General features: G+C 41.6%; 1 long non-coding RNA gene across 3 annotated transcripts; it reads right to left on the reverse strand.

The window, feature by feature from the left end:
* Positions 1 to 907: 907 nt before the first annotated feature.
* On the reverse strand, positions 908 to 7,069 carry LOC107076347 (uncharacterized). Of its 3 annotated transcripts, XR_011189369.1 has the most exons (6): positions 6,874 to 7,069; positions 4,969 to 5,286; positions 4,470 to 4,736; positions 3,999 to 4,130; positions 2,885 to 2,934; positions 908 to 2,264 (listed from the first exon to the last, which is right to left on the reverse strand). It is a non-coding gene; the product is annotated as an uncharacterized lncRNA (long non-coding RNA). The 3 variants fall into 3 exon arrangements; XR_011189370.1 differs by lacking the exon at positions 6,874 to 7,069 and having other exon boundaries at positions 3,999 to 4,181; positions 4,969 to 5,343; XR_011189368.1 differs by lacking the exon at positions 6,874 to 7,069 and having other exon boundaries at positions 4,969 to 5,328.
* Positions 7,070 to 15,958: the final 8,889 nt, after the last annotated feature.

The following is a 15,958-nucleotide window of genomic DNA, read 5'->3' on the forward strand; positions in this document are numbered from 1 at the left end:
GCCGTATCTTCAAGGAAGTCAAAAGCTGAAATATGCTGCTTCCGTAAGTATTCAGACCCCTGTGCTCTGGCAGCTCCAAAGGTGAAAAAAAATCACCCTAATGAGGGTAATAACTGCTTCGCCATTGGCCTCTGCCTGTGAACCATTGAAGTGACTGTCCTACACGCATCATCAATTGTCGTTGTGTACACTTTTGTACACTTTGTACAACTGCAAGGCATTGTACAAAGTGAAACGTTGTGTTTCTTTCCTTCTCTTTTCAGCATGGAATAAACATTTGCTCGCATATGCATATATAATTATATACATTCTGTAGGGAAGAAATTGAATGTACAGTATGTGTATGGCATGATGCTACAGTTTGCTCCAGTGACTGGCAGAGTGAGCTGAGACTGTCTGCTCTTGTATTTGAGTGGTTTGAGTTGTGAGATTAAATCTATTCCGACTGATACCTGCGCTTGCTGGTGCCATATTCGTGTATATGCTGTAGTGTCTATTTTACTAACTGATTTTGACTCTTACAGTTCCGCCAGGCTGATGTGGCGAAAAGGAACTTTGTTCCCAGCTGCCTGATCGGGTTTCAGTAAAGGTTTAGTTGGGGAAGCAGAACGGAGCACTTCTGCTGGGAAATCCCCGAGCTGTAGGAAAAGAAAGAGGAACAGCTCAATGTACGGATGGGAACTGCACTTCTCAACCACAGAAGACGTCTCTGTTTAGAAAACAGGGAATCAAAACTGTTGAGCTTGCAAAGCCTGGAAAAAAGATGAAGCAAACTCGACAAACAGACAGCAGAAATCACAGTCACCCCCACAGCTTGCTGCGTTACTCCCTGCCTGGCCGTACCACAGGGTTTAACACCAAAACAGACCTTTTAATAATCAGCCGGCATCCCAAGGGATTGCTAACGTTTGTTAGAAAAATATTTTATTTTTATAAATTAAAAAGACAAAAGTGATAAACAGGGGAAGAGGAATAAATATAAGTCTCTTGACAAAACTTTGCAGGCTTTGGTACTATAGCTGTTTTCAGTAGCACAGACTCTATTAGTTCCACCGGTATGGGAATGTCCTAATGTACAGTAGGATACTACTGAGACGCTGTCCATAAGGCGCGTTGTGACTGTGGATTTCTCCCTTCTGAGTGGACTTTTCAGCTTTCAGGTCTTCAGTTCTCTGTGGGTTTCCCCTGTCCCCTGGGTAATTAAAGTGCAACTGCAAATATTGTGACAGTGATGCAGTTCTGGTGAACCCCAACACGGTTTAAAGAAATACTGCATAGAAATAGCAGTATGTATCATTCAGTTACAGTCACAGTGAAAGCACTTACTGTACATTCTGGTATCTGCATTTGTATTATTAGTAATTTAAGGGGTAAAGTTTCTAGATCAAATTTATCCCTATGTTTTTGGATGTTGTCCAACACAACTATTAACGGGAAGTCAGCACAAATGCTTTTCTTGACAAGATGAAAAGTATTCCCAAATAGGGTTCTGTCCTCCCAGAGAACCCCACAGATATAGTCAAAGCAATCTTAAAGAATTGCAACATCAGTGGAACTTCCGGGGATATAGTCAAAGCAAATTTAAAGAGCAATGGAAGTTCCGGGGAGAATATACTGTGCGATCAAACCAAATGGCGGACGAATCAGGGAGGAAGAGTGTTGGGGTCACCATGATCGGACTTTGCAGAGCACAAGCGGTTATCTCCCGCAGTGACACCTGTCCCACCAGCCAGAGGGTGTGTGGATCCCTTATTGGTTTGATCTCTCACTAATGGAAGAGAATCACTCTTCACAATGCAGATGGTGCCATGATGTGTGACAGTGATCATCCCTGGCCGTCTTCATCACATGCTCTATTCTGCAGTGTTCCCTCTTGTCCATTAAAGCACAGATCTACTCCTCTTCATCAGATGTGAAACAACTTGGCAGGTCTGGTCTGGACAGACTACATACCTGATGCTATTATACTGCCATCCCAGCTTTGGTATATTCCTTAAGGCACTAGGAATTTCCCAGCACCACAACCTGGTCAAGAGAGTATCGTCACCTCCAGGAACTAAGCAGCTGTGTCACCCAGTAGCGTTGCTTGACTCAATACTCTGGATGAGGACTGCATGGCTGTCTCTTTTATTAAATTTCTGCACGGTGCTGTATATACTTCTGGGATCTGATTCCAGGCTCTGTGGCTTTCCAACGTATCTGTTCCCCTGCATCACATCATACACAGTCTGAATTCCAGAGGAGGGGAGGTTCCCAGGTCTTTCCTGCAAAAAAGGCGAGACAAAAGAAACCCTTTAGCCAAAAAATGAGAACAAAAAAAGGCAGAAGCAAGTGACCCACATTCTTTCTAATCTAGAAATCTGCTGTCTTCTGTCCTGATTCACCTAGCCAACTGCGCGGTAAATGTGAACAGCCAGAAGAATCGAGGGCGAGAGTCACGGATGGCACTCGTTTGAGGCACAGAGGCTTGGAGCTCAGCTGTCAACTGTGCCACTAGGGCAGAGTGGGCTCCTGTCAGCTGGTGTGTCCTCCATTTACTGTACAACAGCGCCCCCATGTGGTTGGCCCCGCTCATGAACACATAAGTACTGTAAATAAGAATCACATAACTCTTCCAAGCAGGGGTATCCGATCCTGATGCTGGAGTGCTGTTTTTTAGCTGTAAAGGGCAGCACCCGATGTTATCAAGCTAGTCCCATTAAAGCCATTAACATGATGAGCTGGAATAAAGCACTTGCAGACACACTGGCCCTTTAGAACCTAACCACTGAGCAACCATGCTGCCCAATACTTCTAATAATATATATATATATTTTGGTTTTCTTATACAAAGTTTTTCAAATCTAGTCTGGGGAGAAGGTTCTGACGATAGTGACAACATTACCTGCCCATTGTTCTTCACTGTTTCATACATGCTGCTGGTTTGCTCTGGGTCTATTCACATAAAAAGAGAGAGGTCATTGAATTTGTATTAAATGTTAGAAACTCTGTGTGAGAAACAAAGACTTTTTGTAGAAATACCCCCCATAACTCCAAACAGCTTTGACATCAGGATTCTATTTTTTCATCAAAAATGGAGACAGTCTTTCCAAGTAGGAAACGTCACAACTCTAGTCTTTGGGGTTCAGACTCCAGCAGGTTTTCTCTGTTTCCTTAAGTCATAAACAGCTCTTCACCTGAGAAAAATGTTGGAACTGATCCAGTTGAGATAAAACAGGACCAAACCCCAAGATCTAGTGCTCACGGACTCCTTTTTTAAAGTGTAATCACTTTTGTTTGTATTAAAGAGTTTGATTCTTAAAAAGCTTAGGGACATATGACAGGGAATGACAATACAGTAATTAAGTGAAAACTACTGTCATATGTATTGGTCACCGCTTTCACAATGAGACAGCACTTAAAAATTGGATTTTTTTCAAACAAGTCTACAGCTATTGAAATATGCAATGTTTTAGGAAAATATGTATTTCTTCTATTACAAAACAAAGGAAAATTAAATAGCTTTCTTTCAAGAAGTGTCTTGATCTCATCTGATCACTTGGATTAGATCAGGTTTTTTTTTACAAACACTGATAAAATAACAAGACTGTATTTAGCTTCCAGAATGTTCGTGAAATGAAAATCGTGTTACCGTCATGTGTATTTTTCGAAAAGCCCATGTGATATACATGGTTACGAGGGAAAGTTAAGAGACAAAAATCACCAGTGCATGCATGACTACATTCCCTAAAGAGACATGACTCTGTATAGTACATTCTGTACTTTCCTGTTGTAATCCCAAGCAATTGAAAGCCTACAGAATCATGCACGAAATATCACCTGCTTCTGGAAAGTCCAAGTCCTCTGTTCTTCACGTGCTGGTGCAGATCTAACAGGGTTTATTGACCATAACAAAATCTAGATCTCTGATACTGATGTGCAGAAGCCCAAAGGAGTATTTGGCAACATGTCTGTCTCTAGTTCTATTGCCTGTTGAATTTTGTCTATAGAATGAATACCTGTATTTGTTTTGCTGAACTTTTTGAACTTTACTGTAGCGCAGATGCACATTAAGATGACGATGATGAGGAGGATGATGACCAGGGTTATGCCGATGATGATGATTTGAGAGATGAAATTCTTTTTCTCGCCTGGAACGACGGGTTAATCTCATCAGTGACAGCACAAACGAAGGGAACAGGCTTGATTAGAACAAAATGATGTGTCAGGCAAAACGTGAATTTTAGAAGACATAAAATTTTAGAAGACATAAAAAGTCTTCCACCAGACACTTACTAGTGCTATCACACTTGTGCTGTCACTCTTACGTGTGCCATCGTGCTTAATTGTGCTGTTAAACTTACTTATGTTATCATACCTACGTGTGCTATCATGCTTGCTTGTGCTATCATACCTACGTGTGCTATCATACTTACTTGTGCTATCATACCTACGTGTGCTGTCATGCTTGCTTGTACTGTTACACTTACTTGTGCAGGAGTCTTTTAGTGCCACAGATGTGGTATTCCAGCTGACTTTGTTGCTTGCATTACACACAATGGCACCGCCGTCCAGAGAGACATCAATTTGCAGGCCTGAAGCTTTGGTGTAATTCTCCAAAACCGCATGACAACTAAACTGATTGCAGGAGTAGGTTGCCCAGACCTCTCTACCAATGGAGCATGTTACTGATACATTGCAGGAATGGCTTATGTTAGAAATGTAATTCACCAGTAGTTCTGGGGTGCGCACTTTCTCTGAAACAGAAATACTGAAAGCTCAAGCATACTTAAAAGTAACCGTCGTATGAATAAGCAGACATAAAGGGACTGTAAATACAATCAGACAGAAATTACAATCTAGATAAAAACTGTCCCTTCTTCGCACTAGGCAAAATAAGGCAGCCTAGGATACTGTAGGGCCAGGATCAATAAGGTTTCTGGATCAATGTTTTAAAGTCAAGCAAAATAAGAAGCTGAAGACATGTACCTTGTATTACTATGCTGTACTCTGCCACAGTTGTATCAATTCCATTTATATCAATCATTACTGCTTTAAAAAGCCCGATGTTCCCCTCCTCCAGGTGACCAATGCGTAAAGAGTAATCCTTCTTTTCAAACTGCGCCTTATTTTTATATTTTGGGTAAAACAAAACAGAGTCTGTGTTGTTTGTGTATTCCACTATGTTATTGTTTCCAGACTTCCATGATATTCTGATGAATTTTAGCTGCTTGTGTCCTGGAACAGTCAGAAGAACTGACTCCCCTTTCAATCTGACGAGCTCTTGAGGAACCATAGTAACAACACCTGCAAATGGAAAGAAACATATTAACCAATAATTCGGGGCCTTTTCGATTATTTTGTCTTTGTCGTAAACACAGTACCAGTCTCAGGTCTTTTAGAGGCATTCACTGAATTGTGTCTCTCAAAGGTTTAGCATAATTAATACACAATTCATTATTAGCTAGTTTTAGAACTCATTTTTAGAATTTTTTAGCTGTTTACACTGAAGGGGAGTAAACTCCCTACTTACTTCAGGTACACTTTCCACACAACTTTACATAGGACACAATTTCCATACGTCGAAAGGCACTCTTACTCTTAAAACCTTCACACTGACCACTGTTGTCAATATTATTACAAGAGGACAGTGATAATATTGCAATAAAATGAAGATATTACAATATTATTATTATTATTATTATTATTATTATTATTATTATCATTACAGTATACCATGCAGTAATTTAATAAGAAAACTGAACTTTTCAAGTGTAGTTGGCAAATATTCACAACACCAGCATTTTGTTCAGCCACCACAAAAAGGGTGACACTGTGGAAAAACACAGTGGAAATTAATTCCGACAAGTGAAGACGCACACAGGGCAACGTGGAACAAGCCCGAGACTGCACACAGCTTTTTACAAAAAGTCGGCTTTATGGAAGCCGGTGAGTAAGTGTAGTCGCCAAAGAGCTCGCCTGTGTTCTAAAATTTGATAGCTGTCAAAGTTCAGTTTCATTTAGAGATCAACCAACTAAATGCAAACACGAGGCGCTGAGTGAAGGTAAAGCTTCTTCAATATCTCGTTTTTGTCCGGTTAACCTCATTCAGACAACCTTAGAAGACAGCAACCTTCTACATTTGTTTTTTATTCAGGGCCTCCATGGTGCATGTTGGCACAGTTTAGATTTGGCACTTCTGTGTTTCGCACTTTTTTTTAAGCCCCTTCAATTTTCGGCAGATTTTCTGTGGGGAAGTGGCTTCTGAACAAAACTGTTTCTAAAGATCAGTCCCACTCGGCATCGCGCGCCTCTGCGGACAAGATCTCGAGGTAACACAGACAGACCCCCGGCCTTCTGAGGAGGACCAAGAAATGTGTTGTGAAAACGCGGGAAGAAAAGGGAGCCTTAACTTCATGAGACACAGCTTCCCGTGGATGTGTAGATGGTCACCCATGCTATCAAGGTTATAACTTGATGTCTGCTTTTAGAAAGGAACTAATTGCACCATATTAACAGCCCCAGCAAGACCACCAAGCTACACAGGAAATGTCGACTTTTCCCCTCAAGCTTCCTGTTGACAGCTATACTGCCTTTGTAGTTCATTTTGCAAGAAGTGTGAGACCCTTTGTCTTCTGACATTGCTGCACGCTGTGCTCTCTTCCTTGATCACTAACAGCCTGAGTCTAAATAATCTAAAAAACACAAAATGGTCTAAATAAGAAACCTAGAAGCTGAAAACGCTTTACAAGGTGATATTGAGCAAAGAATCGTATTTATTAAAAGTTTGGGGAAGACCTAGATTTTCCCCACTGCAAAACCTTAAATTTCGTATCATGTAGTTTATTGACATTTACTTTTTTTGTCAATGGCTCACAAAAAAGACACACGTACCTTAACGTACAAAACGCAGGTTGCTGTAAAGCATATCTGTAGGAGCAAAGAGCAGTCTTGTCCAGTCAAGGAAATGAATATCTTAGCCATGGCAAGATCTAGCATTTGTGTTTGTTTAAACCAGTGTTTTCCACCCATCACTACAAAATCCACTATTTGACGTCCATTTTCCATTGAGACAGCACAGAGAATGCTGTGAGCAGGTGACCAAAAACTTAACCATCACGGGACCAGTTTTGACATAACACAGAAGTAGTACATGTTTAATTCCAGTTGGACATTTCATTATTCCATTTAATAAAAATAATAATAATAATATACTTCCTATGTATAAATTCTGTTCTGCAGCATCACTTGACATTGTGAAAACATAATTAATTGATTTATTAAGGTACAGGGTGGCTCCCCTTTCAATCTGACGAGCTCTTGAGGAACCATAGTAACAACACCTGCAAATGGAAAGAAACATATTAACCAATAATTTGGGGCCTTTTCGATTATTTTGTCTTTGTCGTAAACACAGTACCAGTCTCAGGTCTTTTAGAGGCATTCGCTGAATTGTGTCGCTCAAAGGTTTAGCATAATTAATACACAATTCATTATTAGCTAGTTTTAGAACTCATTTTTAGAATTTTTTAGCTGTTTACACCGAAGGGGAGTAAACTCCCTACTTACTTCAGGTACACTTTCCACACAACTTTACATAGGACACAATTTCCATACGTCGAAAGGCACTCTTACTCTTAAAACCTTCACACTGACCACTGTTGTCAATATTATTACAAGAGGACAGTGATAATATTGCAATAAAATGAAAATATTACAATATTATTATTATTATTACAGTACACCATGCAGTAATTTAATAAGAAAACTGAACTTTTCAAGTGTAGTCGGCAAATATTCACAACACCAGCATTTTGTTCAGCCACCACAAAAAGGGTGACACTGTGGAAAAACACAGTGGAAATTAATTCCGACAAGTGAAGACGCACACAGGGCAACGTGGAACAAGCCCGAGACTGCACACAGCTTTTTACAAAAAGTCGGCTTTATGGAAGCCGGTGAGTAAGTGTAGTCGCCAAAGAGCTCGCCTGTGTTCTAAAATTTGATAGCTGTCAAAGTTCAGTTTCATTTAGAGATCAACCAACTAAATGCAAACACGAGGCGCTGAGTGAAGGTAAAGCTTCTTCAATATCTCGTTTTTGTCCGGTTAACCTCATTCAGACAACCTTAGAAGACAGCAACCTTCTACATTTGTTTTTTTTAGGGCCTCCATGGTGCCCTTCTGTGTTTCGCACTTTTTTTAAGCCCCTTCAATTTTCGGCAGATTTTCTGTGGGGAAGTGGCTTCTGAACAAAACTGTTTCTAAAGATCAGTCCCACTCGGCATCGCGCGCCTCTGCGGACAAGATCTCGAGGTAACACAGACAGACCCCCGGCCTTCTGAGGAGGACCAAGAAATGTGTTGTGAAAACGCGGGAAGAAAAGGGAGCCTTAACTTCATGAGGCACAGCTTCCCGTGGATGTGTAGATGGCCACCCATGCTATCAAGGTTATAGCTTGATGTCTGCTTTTAGAAAGGAACTAATTGCACCATATTAACAGCCCCACGAGACCACCAAGCTAGACTTTTCCCCTCGAGCTTCCTGTTGACAGCTATACTGCCTTTGTAGTTCATTTTGCAAGAAGTGTGAGACCCTTTATCTTCTGACATTGCTGCACGCTGTGCTCTCTTCCTTGATCACTAACAGCCTGAGTCTAAATAATCTAAAAAACACAAAATGGTCTAAATAAGAAACCTAGAAGCTGAAAACGCTTTACAAGGTGATATTGAGCAAAGAATCGTATTTATTAAAAGTTTGGGGAAGACCTAGATTTTCCCCACTGCAAAACCTTAAATTTCGTATCATGTAGTTTATTGACATTTACTTTTTTTGTCAATGGCTCACAAAAAAGACACACGTACCTTAACGTACAAAACGCAGGTTGCTGTAAAGCATATCTGTAGGAGCAAAGAGCAGTCTTGTCCAGTCAAGGAAATGAATATCTTAGCCATGGCAAGATCTAGCATTTGTGTTTGTTTAAACCAGTGTTTTCCACCCATCACTACAAAATCCACTATTTGACGTCCATTTTCCATTGAGACAGCACAGAGAATGCTGTGAGCAGGTGACCAAAAACTTAACCATCACGGGACCAGTTTTGACCTAACACAGAAGTAGTACATGTTTAATTCCAGTTGGACATTTCATTATTCCATTTAATAAAAATAATAATAATAATATACTTCCTATGTATAAATTCACAATGTCACTTCACAATGTCACTTGACATTGTGAAAACATAATTAATTGATTTATTAAGGTACAGGGGGGCACAGTGGAACATTGCTGCCCTGCAGCCCTGGGGACCCGGGTTTGATTGCTGGGGTGTTGTCTGTGTGGAGTTTGCATGTTCCCCCTGGGTTTGCCGGAGTTTTCCTCCGGGTGCTGCGGTTTCCTCTCAAGGTACGAAGACATGCTGGTGGGTAAACTAACGTCTGGGAACACGGACCCTGGTGCGAGTGCGAGTGTGAGCGGTCTGTGTCTGAGTGCGCCCTGCGAGGGACTGGGGCTGTATCCTGTTGTTGCCGGGATAGGTCCGGCTCCCCTGCAACCCTGAATTGGATGAATGGGTGAGAACGTGGAGGACTGGATTAAGATAAAGAAGGGCCTAGCTCCCTCCAGGATGGGAATTTTCTATCCCCGACATTCAGTAAATTACGTCCCAGGTTTCTGATAAGCATGCTATTCAACGTACATTGGGTAACATGATACATTTTTGCGGGAAATCACAGCTCAAGCCTTTCGGTTCTGCCTTCTTAATTGTGCCATAGCTTTTTATTTGAATGAGCAGAAGAGAAACTCTCTTGGTCATCCCAAGAAGAACTGCCGAAACCAAGGGCTGCCCCACAGTAACACTTCTGCATTCATATTCGTCATTATGTTATATTATGTGTGAGGCAGAAATGAAAGGAGAAGAGTAATTATTTTGTAAAAATCATTCTTCCCCCTCGACACCTACTTTTCATGTTATTTTCTGGAGCAGGGGACCACGACCCTGGTCCTGGGGACCTCAGATGGATGTAACTGACTCTTCAGCCAGTAAAACCCACTACAGCTCTGACAAGCACTTAAGCTTCTGTAGCAGGGAGCTGGAACTTTGAAATAACTTAGTAGAAAGGCAACAGTCAACAGATTTAACAGCTGGAAATTAATTAAGAGCTGAAGAACTTCCCTTAAGTTAGTCAGAGAATTCTGAGAAATGTATTAATAGAGATACCATTGATCTTTACATAATGTAGTCAGTCACATCTCCGACAGCACCATGTGGGTGACTTTGCTGCTATCTGGAATGACTGAAACATTAAGCTCTTCACCCTTACATTTATTTGTGTGTTAAGTTTTGTTGCGGGAGAGCTTGCGAGGTAGGCTCATCGACAGGTCGCAGAGCCACTTAGTTACAAAGCCTGTCAAATCATTTCATCAACTGCATTCTCCGTAGGGCTACTATTTAAGTTAGAAGGAGCTTCTCCGTTATTTGGAGATAATGAGTGAATGCATGTCTTCAGTGCTGGGAAGGACCCGACAAAACCTCTAACACACGTGAAATTTCAAAAAGAGTCAGGTTAAATCAGTTGGTAGACTGCCCAGATTGGAAGAAATAGAAGAACCCCGAGACTTTGTGACTTTCAGGGTACTGAGTTTGAGACACCTGTCGCTAGAGCTCCAGCCTCAGAGCTCCCGTGATTGCGGAGTTTTCACCCTATCCAAGATCTTAATCTAAATCTTGAACCTAGGTTTACTGGACCGAAAACCAAAATACTGTAGGTCTTAACTGGAGTCAAGCCACACATTGCAAACAGAACGAAGAAACTAAGGTCTTTTTCCCCCCCCAAACCTCATCCCTCGAGCATCCCTCAAGCCTACTCTGGAGTTCCACAGCACCTTGTTTTTCATTGCGGCCGAGCTAGTTAATTATTCAATTGGGTTTATCGAGCCCCTTTTTCAGGACTAAGCGTGTAGTTGATAACTAGAAGCCCTGTAATAGCTGCTGGAGCACAGAACCAAGACCCGGAGAGGAGGAACAGTGCATTGCATAGCTTCGCCGTCCTATAAAGAGCGACGTTTTAAAAAGGTGAATTCTTTATAGATGTGACTTCTTCAGTCGACATTTTAAAATGACTTATTTAAACATGCTCCTATAGGGTAGATCACTATTTCAAAACAGATTGTAATTTTGGGTTTACTGTGCTGGCAGTTAACTTTTCTTCCCCTCAAGAGCTTCCGACAGAGTCAGAAATCAGCAACCTCCAGCACTAAATTATTATTTAGTGCATTAAAGCATTAAAGTATTTTGAATTGAACTAGATGCTGTTTGTCCATAAAGACTGGAAAAATGGTGGTATTAAGTTTCACTTAATTTTTAGTTAGATATTTGTATACTAATCACCCTCAATTCTGCAAACATAAATCAATGCAAAACATAAATGGATTTAAAACATGTCTTTCTGACTTTACAAATACTAAATGTTTACATGTTTGCACACAACACCATCAGGTCTCCTTTTAACTGTCTGTTAACTTTTGAAAGTCTTCCGATTCTTTTTCCTAATGACGTTTATATGGGTATATAGTCACTCTGCCTATGTGAAAAAAACATTGGATTTTAAACATGATTCTTACTGTATCTGGACAGTACAATTAGTAAGTAAAATTAAGTACATTCGTTTTTTATACAGCAGTTACACCACAGTGGAGTGTCAGGTCTCAGGTTTTCCATTGTCTGTCCTTGATTATAGCGTGTACTTATTTCCCTTTGAGCTTCCTGAATTTGGACTGACTGGTTTATCAACCAAGAGCTCAAACTCTTTCAAAACCGTTAAATAAAGTCAGCGAATGAGACGCTGTTCGAAGCCAAACACTGCTACATCAACATGTACGCAGACATCTTGTCGTGACTGGTACATTTCACAGAAGTGTTTTTTTTTTCCGTCTAAAGATGTGATTTTAGTTGAAAACTTTCACAGAAAATAAGGTTTACGGTACCTGTGAATCGAAGGATCATAAGCAGTGATAGAAAGCGCATTGTGTTGAAGTCAGACGTCCCAGCTTTGTGACAACTACAAGCAATAAAAAAAGTACTATCGTTTCTTCTGCGGGGGCTGCAGATTATTCTCTGGGGGCGGGGGGAGTGGAAATTATACTGTAACGCCTTCGCCTGGTGGTGAGGAGGAAGCGCCCCTAGGTGCTCGTAGTAGCGCTGGGCATGCTGGAAGTGGTAGCCGGGGAGAGTCTGAGGGTCAGCACGACGACCAGCGGCTGACCCTACCTGTGTAAATAATGTCCTAGTAATTCAAGTGCCCTGTGTAGTCCTGTAAAAGTAGAGTGTGTTGTTAGGTAATTACCACCCTAAATATGTGTACGTGTTCCGCCAGTCTCCTCATGTGTGTGGAGATCTTGTGTTTGGTTTTGTGTGGTTGTAAACGAATAAAGCTTATGCTTGTTTGTCATTCGCGTCTCCACTCGTCCTTGTTCTGAAAAGAACCTGCAAACGCTACAATACTTTACATGAGCCCAGATGAAAAAAAAGGAAATAACGAATTCTAGGGAGAAAGTTTATTTAAAAAAGGTAACACTTTTAGTTCTATCATTATCAAAAGAAAAAAAAACATACACACTCACAAAAAAAAATCTACAAATATCATAAAGCCAGCGTCTTTCCGCTGGGTGGATGTAAAAACGTTTTTTTCCGACATTTTAAAAACATTTGTAGAATTAAAAAAAATAGAAAACGAAAACACAAGAAAAGCTTAGTGTCATTTCTCGTTATACTACTTGCATGCATTAAAACCTTTTTGAACAAAATGCAAGTTTTCTTTTTTTCCCGTTATTTAAAACAATCTACAGTATTTATAAAAACGTTTCCGCCTTTGAAATGCTTCACAGAATGCGACATCATAAAAAAAACAAACACTATATACACAATGCGTGACGGTTACACACAGTGGCTCAAAGTGGCGACTTCAACATTTTTAAACAATTTGGATTCTTCCAGTCTTTTTGCGGTTTTCCCCATCCCAAATTGTCATTTGGAGGAGGAAAATTCTAGAAAGAGCCCACACACGCCATTGAGATACATGAGAGAGGACGGGAATATCAAATAGCCCACGAGACTAAAAGTGTTCAGTCTCAACACTACGCACAGCTCGTGGTACATTCATGAATTCAAAGTAAGCACTGTAGGTATTGAGCTCCATCATTCAGATCAGCAATGATTTTTTGCTACTGGTGGACAGCTGTGAAAAGTTACAAAGTAATGGAATGTCAGGCATTTATTTGGCACGACGCGGGACACCAGACTCTTCCAGCGCTCAAAGACCTCAGACTGTATCCTATGACGCCCAAGATGGGGGGGGAGATATTAAAAAAAATTAAAACGCTAAAGGATCCCACAATTTAATCATCAGTTCACAAAAAGGAAAGCTAAGTACGGCAGTCAAAATGTTGGGTTTTATAATGGGCAGGTGCCTCACACGTCCCTAAGAAAACCCTTTCGAAATCAGAGCGCTTGTTGATTTTCGGCCAGTTTTCATATATATATATATTTAGATATTGGACGGCTGAAGACTGACCCCTTCTCCACAAATCGGTCCAGTTAAGCTTGACTTGGATCCATGTAACCCTTTCACGGGGGGACAAGATAATCTAAGGAGACCTGGCAAAGCTGCAAGGTTTTTTTTTTTTTACCATGACTCTTGTTCTCAACTGTCTGAAAGCAGAGCCTAAATGCAGGACCTACTTCGATAAGGAGGTCGCAAAAAATAAAGAGAGAGAGAAAGGATGTTATTTTGGTAGAACCGAATCTTAAGAAGGACACCTGTAAACTTCCCAAGAACAGTGAAATAAGAACAAGTAAAATCCCTTGCGCCGCTCAGCGCGTAGCGTCAAATCCGCACGACGGGCCGTTGTCGGCTTCTTATTAGGGTCTCCAGGCCGTTATTTCATTGACGACTTACCTCAACGTTAAAGCCAGGGTTTAGTTTCCGCCACCTTCAAGGCTTTTGCAAAAAAAAACCGTTCACCAGCCAAGGCGGCTGATATTTGCGATATTCTTTTGGGAAAAAAACGGAGCAGGGGGATACAGCTGGGGCCCGAGGCACCATTAACACCCTGACGACATCGCCGTGGCAGCAGTAATGGCGAAGAACGACCTTTTTCTTCACCCCCGCCCAAAAAAAATTTCAATTGGCATTCCCCGAAACAACGGGTGGAAGGCCGGGGCTGCGAAAATGGCGCACTTCTTGCACAAGGCGACACGATGCACCGGGGATCAACGTTCTTCTTCTCCGGGTTTGCTTACATAAAAATAGCCCACAAAATTTCCATCACCGCAAGCACAAAAATCCACACCGCTCCCACCCGACCCCGTATTCCCTTTACCTCCCCCAACGTACCCCACTTAGTTTTAAAACAGGAGTCCGGGCTTTGGTTACACTTCCACCTGCTTGATACTACTCGTCCTTCCCTCTGGCTCAACACCAGGGGCAGTGCCCTCTTCTCTGCGGGGGAATTCGGCTGGACCCGGGCAGCTGTCCAAACCAATATGAAGGACCGCTCGATCTCCACACCAGTTGGCTGTTTTCCCAAGCGGATACCGAACTTAGGCGAAGGAAGACTTGGGCAAAGGAAACTGACCAACGAGGAGGAAGGAGGCGGCAGCGGTTGTGTAAGGCATTTCTATCTCCCTTCGCTTAAATGACAGCAGATTCATGTTCCTCGCTATGGGCTTTCTCAAAAACCCTCCATGAGGTCGGTTTCCAAACGGAAATTCGCCATCATTGCCACACTAAAAACGACGATATTCGGCTAATTTTCTGCACGTCGCCCACTGCAGGCGAAGGGCTGAGTCACAGGCGTGATGCACACTGCTTCTTAAAACCCAATCCCCCCACCGTATATCTCCTCCCCATCCTTACTTAATCCTGTGCTTATTTTCCTATGGGGTTAGTCAAAACAATTGGAAAACAATACTTTAAAAACCAAACAAGCCTGTACAATAGAGATCAGACACTTCCCAAAACTTTCACTAGAACCTTCGATCAGCATTTTTCTAGGAGAATCGCAAGTCAAAAGAGTCGATATGAAGCTTCTCCCAATTTATTCTTTCAGGGGGTTTGTAAAAAAAATGATGCATCTCTTTTCAATTGAGTGGACCGCTGCCCTCTCAAACCGTAGTGCAGTCCTTAAAATCCCCCCCACCCAACTGTGCCTTGCATTCTTTCAAACCTGCAAACCTCTGTGTGAAATCAAGAGTCCAGGAAACAGTAATTTTGGGTTTTAAATTGACTGGCATAAGGTGCAGCCCATGAGCTCATGCAGCACACCGCTGTAAAGGGTGCTTCTGATTAGCGTCACAGGTGATAACGGTTGTAGAGAGCTTTTCTGTAAACGAATGCTTTAAAATCCACATAAAGTGCAGCACTGGAATTCATACTGTACACTTCTACAAAGCATGTGTTTGGCAGCGTCAGGACAATAGTATATACCTGAACATTTTAGTGTTCTTTTTTGTGTGCACGCTAGCCAAAGCAGAGAGGGACAAGATTTCACGCCGTAAGCCAATGTATTGGCGTGCAACTTCATATCAACCGCCTGAAGAGCAAGCATTTCTCCACATCCTCCCTATTCTGACTAAACCAACTGTTGTTGTAAGACGCGCACCGAATACAATTAGTCTGAGGTTTAGAGTGAGTTTGAGGGAAAAAAAAACTGCTGTAGTGTGCAATACAGTCCCTATTAAAAATTGCCATAGAGTACTGTCATCCAGTTCTCAGAAAAAACTGGACTTCACAGCCCTGGAAGAAATTAAAAGTCCCAAAGTGTCAGTGGAACGCAACTCAAGATTTGTTTTACAGAAATACAGAGCAACAATGCAGTTTCAAAACTTCTCAGTGGACGTAGCTAGGCTTATTCAAACATGGCATTACAATCAGAATGCAGGTTTACAAACGTCCTTAAGTTTTTATGGTTTTTTGTCCCCTC

The sequence above is a fragment of the Lepisosteus oculatus genome, chromosome 4, assembly GCF_040954835.1.
Source record: "Lepisosteus oculatus isolate fLepOcu1 chromosome 4, fLepOcu1.hap2, whole genome shotgun sequence".
Classification (NCBI taxonomy): domain Eukaryota; kingdom Metazoa; phylum Chordata; class Actinopteri; order Semionotiformes; family Lepisosteidae; genus Lepisosteus; species Lepisosteus oculatus.